Below are 13,106 nucleotides of genomic sequence, written 5' to 3' on the forward strand. Positions count from 1 at the left end.
TAGTTTGTCACTTGGGTTTTGGAATGGGGGCTGTCCTTCCTAGGCTTGGGTCTGGAGCACCACCCAACTTCCCAAGCTGTTCTGTGAGATTCCTCAAAACTGGGATTGTAGAAAGCTCATGAAAACTTCTTGTCCAGCTGTATTTCCATTATCCTGTGTTACATCAAAACTAGCTTCAGAAAACAGGTTCCTTTCTCATTTTGAATTTGATCTAGGAGCTCAAGAAGTTTCCACAAAGTCCCCTTAAGAAGGAAAAGGTTGGATTTCTTCTCAGTTTTTTCTCTGATTTTAGAAAATGGATCAAGCTACAAAATCCTGACCTACATTTTGCCCTGCGGCACAAGACACGCATTCTAATTCACTGTAAGACTACGGATCATTTGCCAAGGCTGTTTCTAGCTCACTTCCAAACATTTGGGCACATCTTGATCTTGCGGTGCAGTCTGGGTCTGTCTCATCACAGAAGAGCAGCAAGGCAATCCTCATGTTATGTGCCCTGCAACCAAAAGAAACAAATACATTTAAAACAATGAAATAAGTTCTGTACCATTTGCTGGCCAGATGGTATTGTGAATTGTTATAATTCATCAGCAAAACAGAGGAAGGAAGTGTTTTAAAGCAAGATTATATTCTTTTCCTTAGGTTCTTATTATGAAATCTTCCTGAAGTGAACTTTCAAAACTTGAAAACCCTTTCAGAGGGAATGAATGGAACAGGGCAAACCGGAGACTCGCTGGGGAGTAGTTAAAAACAAGGGAAAACTATAGCATGCCAGGGAATTAAAGGAAGAACCGATTATCAAGTTTTCAGTTTGGGAAGACAAACGGAGAAAAACACAAGTGACAGAAAAAAATAAGTTGTGCATAAAAGTATATGGTGTTTCTGTCCTCATAATAATTATAGATTGGAAAGCACTCAGGGTCTTCCCTCCCCCTGGAGGGAAATAAACCTGAAAGCTGAGAAAGCAGATAAGGCAAGCAGTGATATATTCCCTGTATAGGGAAACTGCAAGATTTAGCAAATTACTGCCAAGAAAGTGCCTTGAGATCCTTAAGAAAAAAATGCTGAGAAAAAATGCATTTTATTTTTGCCGTCATTTAAGAAACAAAATACATTTGAAAACCATGAGAAGAAATGTGTCTTAAATGAAAATGACCCCTGACCATTAAGTTCACTCCAGTCAAATAAAACACATCCTGTTTTTCTAACTTTTTTGTACAGGGCAGATCCTGGTCAAGGATTTGACCCATAGCTGAATTTTAATTAGAAACAAGGAAAGTGATGGAAAATACAAGGTGCTGCTCCCACTTAAGATAAATGATGAAATCTATGTTTGGGGAAATGTAGAAAATGGAGTAAGTTCATCATACTGTCTCTCAACTAAAATTAGTTGGTACAAAGTGCTTAGAAGTCCTCTGGCAGGGCAAACATATCCACTGGATCAGTTAATTAAATGACACACAATTTGTCACTTAAAATACATCCTGGACTTCCCATACAATCATGAAAATCAGACACACAGGCTGCATCAGCCTTTGCTTGATAATTTGGTTCTGGAATGTCTCCATGGGATGAAGGAATCATTGGTGACATCCCGCCCTTATTGTGCAGAAAATTTTTTTTTTTTTCCTCCTTGCCTAGACTTTGTGGAAGAGCTTGGAAAAGCCTGGTATGTGCAGAGTCTCTGGGCAAACCATAGGTGAGCGGGGTCACAGTGTATCTAACCACCTTTTTATGAGACTGCTTATCCAGAGACTGCAGAACTCCGTTCTATGGCCTGTTCCATGCCAGAAGTCAGATGAGAGGATCTCATCACCTGGTAGCCATGTAGGGTAGGACTGATCTCACTTAACCTGTGTCTACAATGTATGTGCTGGTATGTAAACCAGGTGTCTAGGCTCCCGTTCTGCTTGCTGGAGGGCTAGTGAAAGGTGTCTAGGGCATGATTCACCTCATTATAAATCAGAGACTTATAGCTGATTGGACTAATCATACCCTAAGCTCCACTGACCAGCTCATCATTGATCATACTGCGAAGTTACTTGATAAGTACTTGCTCAGCTTTAGATGTCTGTTTTATCAATGCCTGAGATCAGGTTCAGTTTGCAGTTTGAGACACCTAACAATATGTGTCTTCAAGAAGTGAGTTAGATATCTCGGGTTCTTTTACAGGTAATGGTGATCTGACTGATAGTCAACGAATCTTGAGCGGTATCAAGCCAACCAGCTGTAGGTACCTCTTCTGGCCACAACGGGAGCTCCGACAGCGAGCTCACATGGAAACACCTACGTGCAGACACCTAAATTTAGGTGTCTTAATCTGTGTGCTGACTCTAACCTTCACATTAGGTTATGTGAAATTAGGAATGTGAATCTGCTTCCAGTCAACTTGGTAGAAACACAGGTTTAAAATCCAGATTTGAATAACTTTGATGAGCTAAATGGAGAGAAGTAAACGGTTTGGAAAATATAATCTGAAGTGAATTGAGAACTGAATATAAACCAGTGTAAGAAACAAACAGGAATCTGCTTTGCATGTGTGGTATCTTGTCTTTAAATATATACATACCTCCTACTCAGCTGTTCGGATGCCAGAACAGGATCTGCCTTTGTAGAAATAGATCAGGATCATTTGTCCTCTTCATGATTATAAGCTGATTATCTATTTTTGAGTAGGCAAAACACACTTTGTGATCATTCATCCTTACAAGGAAATGTTTACCTTGCATTGAAATCTGCTGCCTGGCTGATACTTTCAGTATATATAAATATATTAACAATCTTAAGGATTCTCAATACATTAACAATCTTAACAAATCTTGCTATTTGTTTTGCAAAGGTGTTAGTGTTTCAGGTGATGACAGTGTGTGCCCATGTAGGTCTAAATACTTAGCATTTGATACAGTGTAAAAAAACAGACACACAATCTATTTTTGCCAGAGATGGTCTATGTAATTAAATGTTTTCAATGCTAATTAAAGCATCCTCACACAATGACGATGAGTGTTAGACAAATACCTTGTAATCAGGCAGCACTCCAAATCTGCCTCTATGTTCACACTGGATATTGCTGATAATTATCCTCTTCCCAATCATATTATCATAGAAAACATAACTGGAAGGGACACTGAGATGGGCTCATCCACTGCATTCTCCTACCCCCAGCTGGATCAGCTATACTTAAAGTTTCTAAGTAAGGATGCCTTTTTATTAAAATAATATCTTGTTCTTTACTGTTTTCTTTGCAGGATTGCACATTCTTTTATTTCCTTTTGGGGAACTGGAATTGTTTGGATCAAAGAAATATGTCAAAAAAACCCCCAGACAAACAACTGCTTTTTGACTTGTTCAGAATCTTGGACAGAAAAGCAGCTACAAATTACCCATGCAGACAAAGAAAGGAGACTGGCTTTTTTGTCCCAGCTGTCATGTTTGGACATAACTGGAAGGGGAACAGTGTGCTTGAGGATATGGAGACGAGATTTATTCTTCATCAAAAGCCTACCTCTTTCTACAAAGAGTAACAGAGTCTCCTAATGATAATAACAGGCTTCCAGAAAGCTATTTCTGAGCAATATCAAGTTATACAGGTCTAATAACCGGAACAGGACCAAACGATCCTCTTGGATGCATGTCAGTCTTCTTTTACAAATGAGTGGAAGCTGTAGGTGTGCAGCTGAGCACGATACAGTTCACAGCCTACAACGTTCCTCGTACCTTCCCATGGTGAATCAGTGCAAAGCTATAAAAAGAAAACAGGGATTCCTCGAGACAAATTCTAATCCCGGCTCTAGCAGATAGGAGCAGATGGAAGGAACACGCAGACAGCTCAGTGTGTTACAGAAGAACTCCCTCAGCGGAGGACAAATCCTGAGGTGGCCTAGAGCTGATGTAGTAAAGAAACAAGGGGGCATCCAAATGTCTCTATTTTTATGTCATGTGATTAATGAGGCTGTGAGCAGCCAGATTTAATTTAAAACCAGCACTGGAACTGCTCTAATTTACCTTGTGGTACCTAGCTTTAGTTCCTAAACTTGAAATCTGGGCCAATATTATCAACACATTACTGCAAACGTCCCTCCATGGGTGGTGTGTTTTTCACTCCTTAAGTCTGCTTAAAAAGGAAGTTCAGAAAGAGAAAAAGAAAAAACTCCAAACCAAAACACACTATAGATGTTCTGGCTCCCATCTAAAATGACAGCAGTCCCCATTTCTGGGAGAACCAGGTCTCAGACGGGGGAAAAGCAGCTGCCAAGGCAGGAGTGACAACCACCCCCAGAGCTGTTCTGCTGTTCTGGCTCAACTTTCACCCACGTTCACTGGTTGGTTGTTCCAGCCCTTGTGCTCAAAATCTCTTTACATCAGCTTCATTCCACTCCTGCTACCGTTACTCCAACAATTCTTTCTCTTTCCATTTGTATTCTCATGCCATCTTGCATCACCAAAATACTGCGTAACCTACATGCTCACTATCAAATTGCAACCTTCACTTTTACATAGATATTAAGCTGCTTTTCTCCCGCTCTGAGCTTTTTTGGAGCAGGGAGTACGGCGTCTCTTGGGGAGGAGCCTCATACTTTCTCAGCCGTAGGCACTTGGGTAATAAACATGATTTACCTTTCTAATGTCCCTGTAATTTCACTTCTATAGATTCATCCAGACCTAGACAACTGATTAATATTAACGTGCACTAAAGAAAAGTAGTTGGTCTTCTACAATCAAAAAGCTGCGCAATTATGTACTTCTGCTGCTCTGCAATTTGGGGAGCAGCGGGGAACCAAGGTGCTGCCCAAGTTCCATTTTGTACTGTTGTGGCTCTGAGACTGCACAGACATTATTAGCGCTGCAGATCCAAAAGCTGACAGTAAGTTTTCATGAACCACCACAAGCTGCCACATCAGTGCTTGAAAATTGTTGTGCCAGGTCCCGAAAACCTGCAGATGGAAACGTGGTGCTGGTGACATCCGTACGAATCCAGCCACCGACTTCAAACAGGACTGAGATTCAGCTGGTTTGCAAGTCAGACACTTTTCCGTCCTCAGCAATTCAAATGAAACTTCATGCCACTGTCAACAACCTAATCTGTATGTTCATGAAAAACACGAAGAACTTGAAAAACTTCACAGCCACGATTAATTCATATAATCATATTGTTTACCTTAGATGGCCAAATGTACGCTGTTCATCTCGCCGAAGGTTCCTGCTGAGAACAGTAGTATCAGCGTGCAAAGCACAAAAGGTGCTCCTGAAACAAGGAGAAACAAACAAAAAAGGAATTAAAATAAAGTACTAGCTAGAAATGGTCTTTTTTGGCCTCCTCCAGAACTAAGCACATAAATACTGATGCAGGAGGAATGCAGGTAGCCATGTTTTAAAATAAGTGATATATTAAACTACATTATCTTAAAGAGACCTAGCCAAACCCTCATATTTTGCATACTGTACAGATCTAATTGGACAAATAATGTATCCAGACTTAAGTAAATTAATGTCAGTGGGATTAAGTAGGATGTAAGTTGGGGCAGCATTTGATTTCCTTGCCTCTGATGAGAAGAGAGGGGGAAATTGGTGTGCACATGTCTCTCCTGCCTCCTTATGAAACCCAAGCACAAGTTTCTCATACAAGCGGAATGGAAAAATGACAATAAAAACAAAGATAAACTAGTCAGTTGGCTGTTTAAAATGAATGGAACTCTAAAAATTCACTAATGTGATTCATTCATTAAAATGTTTGTTGATAATTGATCAGTCCATTGCCATATTAAGAATCTTTGCAGTACTAATCAGCTCTCAATAAAACAGCTACATAGTGATGAAAATCTTTAGTTTACCGTAGTGTTGCTGTTGTGCAGGAGTCTATTCTTCACAGAAACAACAGCGTCATTTTAAATGTAGGAGATTAACATTAGTGTGGAGGTTATTGTAGCCTGTTTTCTTTTGGAAATACCGTCAAACTGTTTCCTGCTGTACCTGACAGCAGGTTGGGGCTCTCAGTGCTTTTAAGTATCCACCTCTCTCAAGAACACCGATGGCTGGACAGAGACTGGAGACCCAATTTATCACCTCTAACAAGAGAAAAGCTACAGAGTTCACTGGACAATCATCTGCCATGTTTGACCTGCCCAAACCCTGCACTCTTCACACCATAGTCACTAATTAACGGAGAGGACAACAGACAGGACGGGAGGTTTGGTGGGGGAGTGAGAAGGGAGGTGACGCAAAGTGTTAGGGATGTAGCAAAACAAGTTATTTCTTCTAGTGAAGAATGTTTTCTACAAATTTTAATTCAGTCATGCGCTGTCACAGTAACCTGGAGTTCCTCTTACAAAAAATCCTCTCCCTTGCAGCCTGTGTTTGGCACATAAACACACTGTGTCTCAGCTTCCTTCCATGGCCCGTAACCCCTCGCTGGGTGAGGCACGGCTGGGTCTGGCTCCAAGCGATGTGTATCGACTGGTGCACGCTTACTGATTAATTGGTCGGTAGGTCACACGAGACAGATGATCTCTGAACTTGTGCTGCAGCTTTTTCCTCATAGTAAGCATTCATTTTTATCTTTTTGTTCTCCTCAGCAATAATTTTCCTGCAACTTTCAACATCTCTTCCAACCTTCTTGACAGACCTGTGTGACTGGCAGACATAATTCCCTGAACCTTTTTTTTTTTTTCCGTCAAAACTAAAATAATCCTTTGCTATAAAAATGCACCATTTACTTTGTGGGTTAGTATTCCCTAGATACAGAATCATTTTCTTTGCTTATTATGTATTAATATTTCCTCTGCCTGGAGACAGGAACCACGAGCACTTTGACACAGAGAGTTACAGGATGTTTCTCGACAATATCAGACAGCTGTGTTGAATCAGGCCAGTGCCCCTTCCTTAGTGCCAACACACTGTGAATTTCACATGTGTGGCCTTTGATAAGATAAAACAGTGCAGTGAGATTATTTGGGCCACCTGGCTCATGGGCTGAGCCCAAATTCCTGCCTGGTGTTCCCTCCCGTACGAGGGAAGAAAATAACACACGTGCAGTTGGCAACTTCGCTGGAGATTCCCTGTCCTGCCTTATGGCTACTGCATTCAACACGGCACAGGGGAGATAAGATATAAGGTAAAATGTACAACGTTAAGATACGTAAGTCACTGACAACCCATTAACGAGCAGTGTTCTGCATCGAGCACCTTGCAAGAAATGTTTCACCTGAGGACACTTGAAATCATCCTTCTCCTCTCGCCCCAGTCTGGTATTGACATGTTCCCCACTGAACTAATTTTTTCTGTGACTCTGTCAAATTTTTTACCTATGGTGGGTTTTATCTGTGCTGTACCCATGGACCTTCTGTCTTCGGTGGTACCAAGGCACTGTTAACTGTAAGGATTCTGTCATCGTCCTATTTCCCTACAAAACTCACACACATTTGTAAGATTTTGTTATTGGGTTAAAATCCTATTTAATTGAAAGTAAATGCATATTTTCCCCAGTCCTAGTGTGATGTCTCTGGTGGTCGTTATGGGGTGAAAAGAAAAGGAATGAAAGAAAATTAAATGAGCTGAAAAATAGCCAGAGGGCAGGAAAGAGGTGAACCAGAAGAGTCCAGAAAATTGAACGTATTTTGCTATGGAAAAGAAGTTACTGGCTGAGGTGGGGACAAGGTGGGTAGAGAGTGTAATTTCATGGTGAGAATTGCCATCTGCAGACGTGGCTTGGAGCAAAGCCACACAATGACAGTGGCTGTTCCCGAGTACAGAGAGCTTTTAGGTAAATTTTTGCTTTTGCCCTCGAACAGCAGCTACAATTTACCTCGTCTTTCACAGTGATGTTTGCAGCTGTAACCACAGCAGAGAGACACTGACGTCTGGAAGTGAATCCTGAGATACAGTCAGAGGACTGTCAGGATGAGAGGATTCTGGTACTCAGTGTCTCCAGCGGAGTCCATGGGCTGAGATCGGTGTCTGTACCTTCTGTGTGATTGAAGGGAATGTTCACACCCTCTGCGAGAGGCATCTGACTCGTTTCCCTCGGTTTCCTCCACAAAATAGAGAGGAAGAGGCAGCCTGGAGAGGCACCCTACCAGCCCTGGGAGGAGGACATGTCTCTATTGATTGTGTAGGGAGCCTTGCAGGATTAATTATCTAAATTGGGAAGCTAAGATTAGATACTCTGAGGACAGGAATGAATACCTCCTTTTTTCCAAGCCTGTTATAGCCTCCTGTATATTTCATAATTCTAATCATTGTTCACATCTTAAGAATCTCATAATTGGAAGGCACATACGAAAAATCTAATGCTGAAGCCAGGGAAATATGAATCACTTGAAAACCTCTAAGGAAGTGAGGACAATGAAAGACGAACAATGAGTGCGGGGAGGATAAGAGAAAAACAGCAAATAAAGACGAACAGGGATGGGTCTGGTGACAAAGGGGCTTTGATCATTCACCTGGTCCTCAAGCTGAAGGGAAAATAAGCAGAATCCATTCTGTGGAGCAGTGCTGCCACACAGTGACAGAGAAAAAGCTCTGAGCAGTAATTGCAAAAAAATTGCAGCGGTAATGACACCAGGAGCTTTATGTTTAATGTCAAAGCCAAACAGGACACTGGCTTGTTTGCTGAAGGAACGCTGAATGTAATTACAGGAGGCAGCGTAAGGATCTAATCTGAGCCTGACTGGACTGGCAGGTGTTGTGCCTGGTCCACACATTATTACAAAATATCAATAGCAGTCATGGAGTTAAAAACCTGTTTCAAGTCCTTTCTTTTAGTATAACATTTTTTTAAAAAATCACTTCATCTTAGAGTATTGGCTAAACTTTTCTGATAGTCTGCTATACATTAATGCTATAATAGATTTTAATTTACTATTTCTAGTAATTAAAGCCTCTCTAAAGAGAAGGCTGATATATGAAGTATCTTTCTGTGACTAAAGTAGAATAATTTATTTTCAAATTAAAAAAAAAAAAATCAAGGCTAGGACCAAAAGAAGGTTAGGTAGCAAAGTTGTATGAATCCCAGGAGTGGGCAGAGTAAAAAGCCCTTAGCTTCATGCCTTTAGAAAATCCCAGCCTAAGTGAGTATTGTGCTGAAGTTTCTGTGCTATTTCTGTCTTAACACCAGTATAGAAAACATTAATTGTCTAAGGATACAATAAAAAGCGGTGTATGGACAGCACCCATCATGGGCAAAAAGGAACAAATATGCAAAATCTTTTTTCACCTGTTCTTGAGGCATCCCTGAAGGGTTCCACATCAGAGAAACTGTAACACACTAATCTACCTCTTTGCTACCGGAATTCACAAAGCAGGAAAATAAATTCTTTTGCTTGGCCTGAGTGCAAGAACAGGGCCCTGCTCTCCCTGTTATCCTGGAACTACTACACACCTGACCAGAACTAAGCAGTCCTTGAGTTTAAAAGGTGCTGAACCCCTCCGGGATTTGAATGCCTTCAGCAGCGTTGAAAATCAGGTTACAAGATCCTGTGGGAATGCCAGTGTTTCACAAGAAATAATTTGCATGAAACTCAGCTGGGGATATGCCTGCCTTACGTTCCATAAAATAGTCCCAATTTTTCATCATTGCATCCCAATGAATAGGTAGAAGTGTCTTTATGTGTGTATTTACTCATTTACACATTTGTTTTACCTTTCAGCCTCATCCCAACAAGGTCGGCCTTTGCCCTGGAATGAGCTGCTATTTATTATATTTACTGTAGGGGTGAAGCAGGTACCTCTACAAGTGCATCTCCCATCTGGGCTCATTGAAAGCCAAGGAAATAAAGACCCAAATAAACACTTGTGCTTCATAAAGAAGGGAATCCTATATACTATTTTTGTTGTCCACACATGCTATGTAGCAACATTAAAATGGAGACCCCAGAGTGCTTTATAGCAGCGAAGCACACTTGAATTTCAAAACATCTTTTCCTAGCATAGCATAATATCCTGAAAGTTTCTGTAATGACCTCACAATGAAGTACTTACCCAATGAAGTAGTGTTATGTCTCTTATCATCTCCCTTGTTATGTTACATGAAGGATCGATACAGCTAAAGGTTAGAAAAGCCCTGTCTGGTACTTGCAATCCTGGCTCCTAGTTGTCTCCAGCTGGAAGTGTGAGCTGGGCCATAACCACAGTGCTGCTAGCAAATCCTATTAAAAAAAGAAAACTGTCTGAAATGGGAAAAGATTTTTCCAACACTTCCATGGAGAAGGCAGCAGCAGGTCTGCTTAATGCATTGGGGAAGCTGCTGCCAGAAAAAAAAATCTGTGATGGGGGTGGGTGTGAAAGGAAACATGAGGTTGTCAATCAAAGTGAAAAAGAACAGAATTTCCACAAAACTGCAAACACTATAATAATAAAAAAAAAAAGCTTTTTGGAGAAGACCAAAAGAAATCCTTTCTTTGGAGATGGACAGAAAAAGGACAAGGAGATGGAAAAAAAAAAAAAAAAAGATAAAGAAATGGAAGAAAAAAGTAAGACTGTAGTTCACAAGGCCAGCATGAAAGAGGTCACTGGTCAGATTTTCAGGGGACTGAGAACTCCCCCCAGGTCAGGCACACACATTGTGTTTGCTGTGTGCTCGCCTTTGTCACACCAAGCAGGGACTTTGAAAACTGCTGGGATCTATTTAAGATGATCTCATTTTATTCTAAATGGCTTTTTTTTTTTTTTTTGGCTACAGATTCCTACCACATATTAAAAGTAGATTTTGGAAGAACTTTTCAGTGAATGACCATGAAGTACAACCAACCCTGAGAAAATGAAAATGGGCAAGTGAGGAAAGCCCAGTGCAGACCTAACTCAGACCTATCAGTGTCCTTCAACATTTTAAAATGTACATAAACCCACTGTTGCTGTTAGAGCCACAAGGCCAAATGATCTGATGGGTCATTGTTCTAGGCAATATAAAATCAATAAGCAGAAAGTGCATCCCCCACACTAAGCTCTTACCATCTATGTAAGTAAATATATTGTTAAACACAAAATTGAAGTGGTTCTTTTATGAGGCTGATGCTCAGAACCGAAAAGCCATAACTGCCACTACAGTCAGAAGAAACTGCAGGGATTCAACAGGCATTGATAAAAATTAGAGACACATTCGAGAACCTACAAGTGCTTTGCAAGAACTCACAAGAATGGGGAGATCAGGAACCAGAAACACAGATTTACATTTACGAGGGACATATATCTATTTTATTTTAGGGTACCTACTGCTCAGCCAAAAAAATGGAGCGCAAACAATGAAGACTCGCACGTGCATAAAACATTTCAATTACTAACACTTTCCCCTCACATTAGGAAAGGATACGGGATAAGTAGGTGTGATAAGGAAGAGCAGGCAATCATGCCTGGGGCAGCCTGGATCTCCTGGAACAACGCTGCTTGGTCTTCGGGCCCATTGGCATCTCATGGCAGATGAGATTGATCACGAGCTGCCTCATCCACACAGGAGAGTCTCAGACATCCCAGGAGACTCCCTGGGCCAGGTGTGAAGAAAGAGAGGCCATTGCTCTTGCGAGCAAACAGAGAACTGGAGAATGAAAGAAATGTGAGATGTTATATTTTAAAGTGGTATTTTCTGGAAGAACTATTTTGAGTAACTGGGGTCTGCAGAGAGTTGTGCATCTCTCAAACTAGGAAGATTTACTATGTGTTGTACCAATAGCTGGCAGAAGAGAGCTTTGGGGTTCAGCAGAAACACAGATGGAGAGAGACCCACTTCCCCAGATCCATCCCTCTGGTAACCTAGGCAGAGAAATGATACAACCCCTTTTCGAAGCCTCCTGATCTCCCTCTTAAAATACACCAACTAGATTTTATCCATGTGGCTTCTATGGCAGGACTGTTCCACAGTCTGACTGCTTCATTTCTGGGTCAAAGATGCTAATGTTCAGTGTATACCCGTTTGCTATAGTGTCAGCACGGTTCTCCATCTTACAGAGCTTCGTGCCATCTCAGACTGCAAAACACCTGTCCTCTAGAGACTGCAGTCATAGCTCCCTTCATATCTGTTTTGCTAGACTCAAGGAACAACGTTTTTCTCATCCTCCCCAACAGAGTCTCCATTCTACGCTGCATCTGTTCTCTCTGCCCCTCTTTTAGTTTGGCTTCTTGAATGTGGGTAACCAGAAGCAATAATCAAGATGAGCTGTGAATATTCTTGTATTGGCCCTAAAATACTTTGAGTTTTAAAATCACATTTGAATTTTAAAATCACCTCTTAAAATCACATTTGCCTTTTTGTTTCTTGGATGCATCATACAGATTACAGACTGACTGTAGAACCAATTACGATACCCAAGATCTTTTCCACAACAGTTTCCAAATTATGAGCTCCTAGTGAACAAATTATGATGTTATTAGTTCCCAAGTATACAACCCCAAACTCTGTAGTACTGAATTTCATACCATGCCAGTTACTCTCGGCCTCAAAGTGATCTCGTTCTTTCTGCGTAACACAATTGCCCTCTCTGTTGATGACACCTTAGTGTAATGAATTTTCTCAGCATAGTCCTAATCTCCACTTCATGGTCATAGATGCAAATGCTCAGAGAAATCTGAAGAATCCGTAGCAAAAATGTCACCGTTTTCTTGCACCCCACCAACATCACCAAGAGACTGGAGCACAAGACTGGAGCGGCTGAGGGAGCTGGGGGGTTCAGCCTGGAGAACAGGAGCTGAGGGGAGACCTCCTGATCTCTGAACTGCCTGAAAGGAGGTTGTAACAAGGTAGGGTCGGTCTTGTCTCTCAAGTAACAAGCGATGGGATGAGAGGAAATGGCCTCAAGTTGTACCATGGGAGGTTCAGTTTGGATATTGGGAAAAATTTCTTCATGGAAAGGGTTGTCAGGCATTGGAACAGGCTGCCCAGGGCAGTCGTGGAGTCACCATCCCTGGAGGGGTTTAAAACATGGGTAGATGTGGTGCTTGGGGACATGGTTTAGAGGTAGAGTTGGCAGTTTTAGGTTTCCAGTTGGACTCTATGATCTTTAAGGGCTTTTCCAACCAAAATGATTCTATGCTTCTAACTCACTAATGAACGCCACCTTCCCACCCGGCTCTCCCACTGCAGGAGGCCCCAGAAGGTCTCACTGGTTCTACAGCCAACACTT

General features: G+C 41.5%; 1 protein-coding gene across 1 annotated transcript in view; it reads right to left on the reverse strand.

Moving 5' to 3' along the window:
- Positions 1 to 13,106, reverse strand: part of NUDT5 (nudix hydrolase 5) — a 254,472-nt gene that overhangs the window by 45,232 nt on the left and 196,134 nt on the right. The window lies entirely within an intron of this gene.

The sequence above is a fragment of the Caloenas nicobarica genome, chromosome 1 (genome assembly GCF_036013445.1).
Source record: "Caloenas nicobarica isolate bCalNic1 chromosome 1, bCalNic1.hap1, whole genome shotgun sequence".
Lineage (NCBI taxonomy): Eukaryota > Metazoa > Chordata > Aves > Columbiformes > Columbidae > Caloenas > Caloenas nicobarica.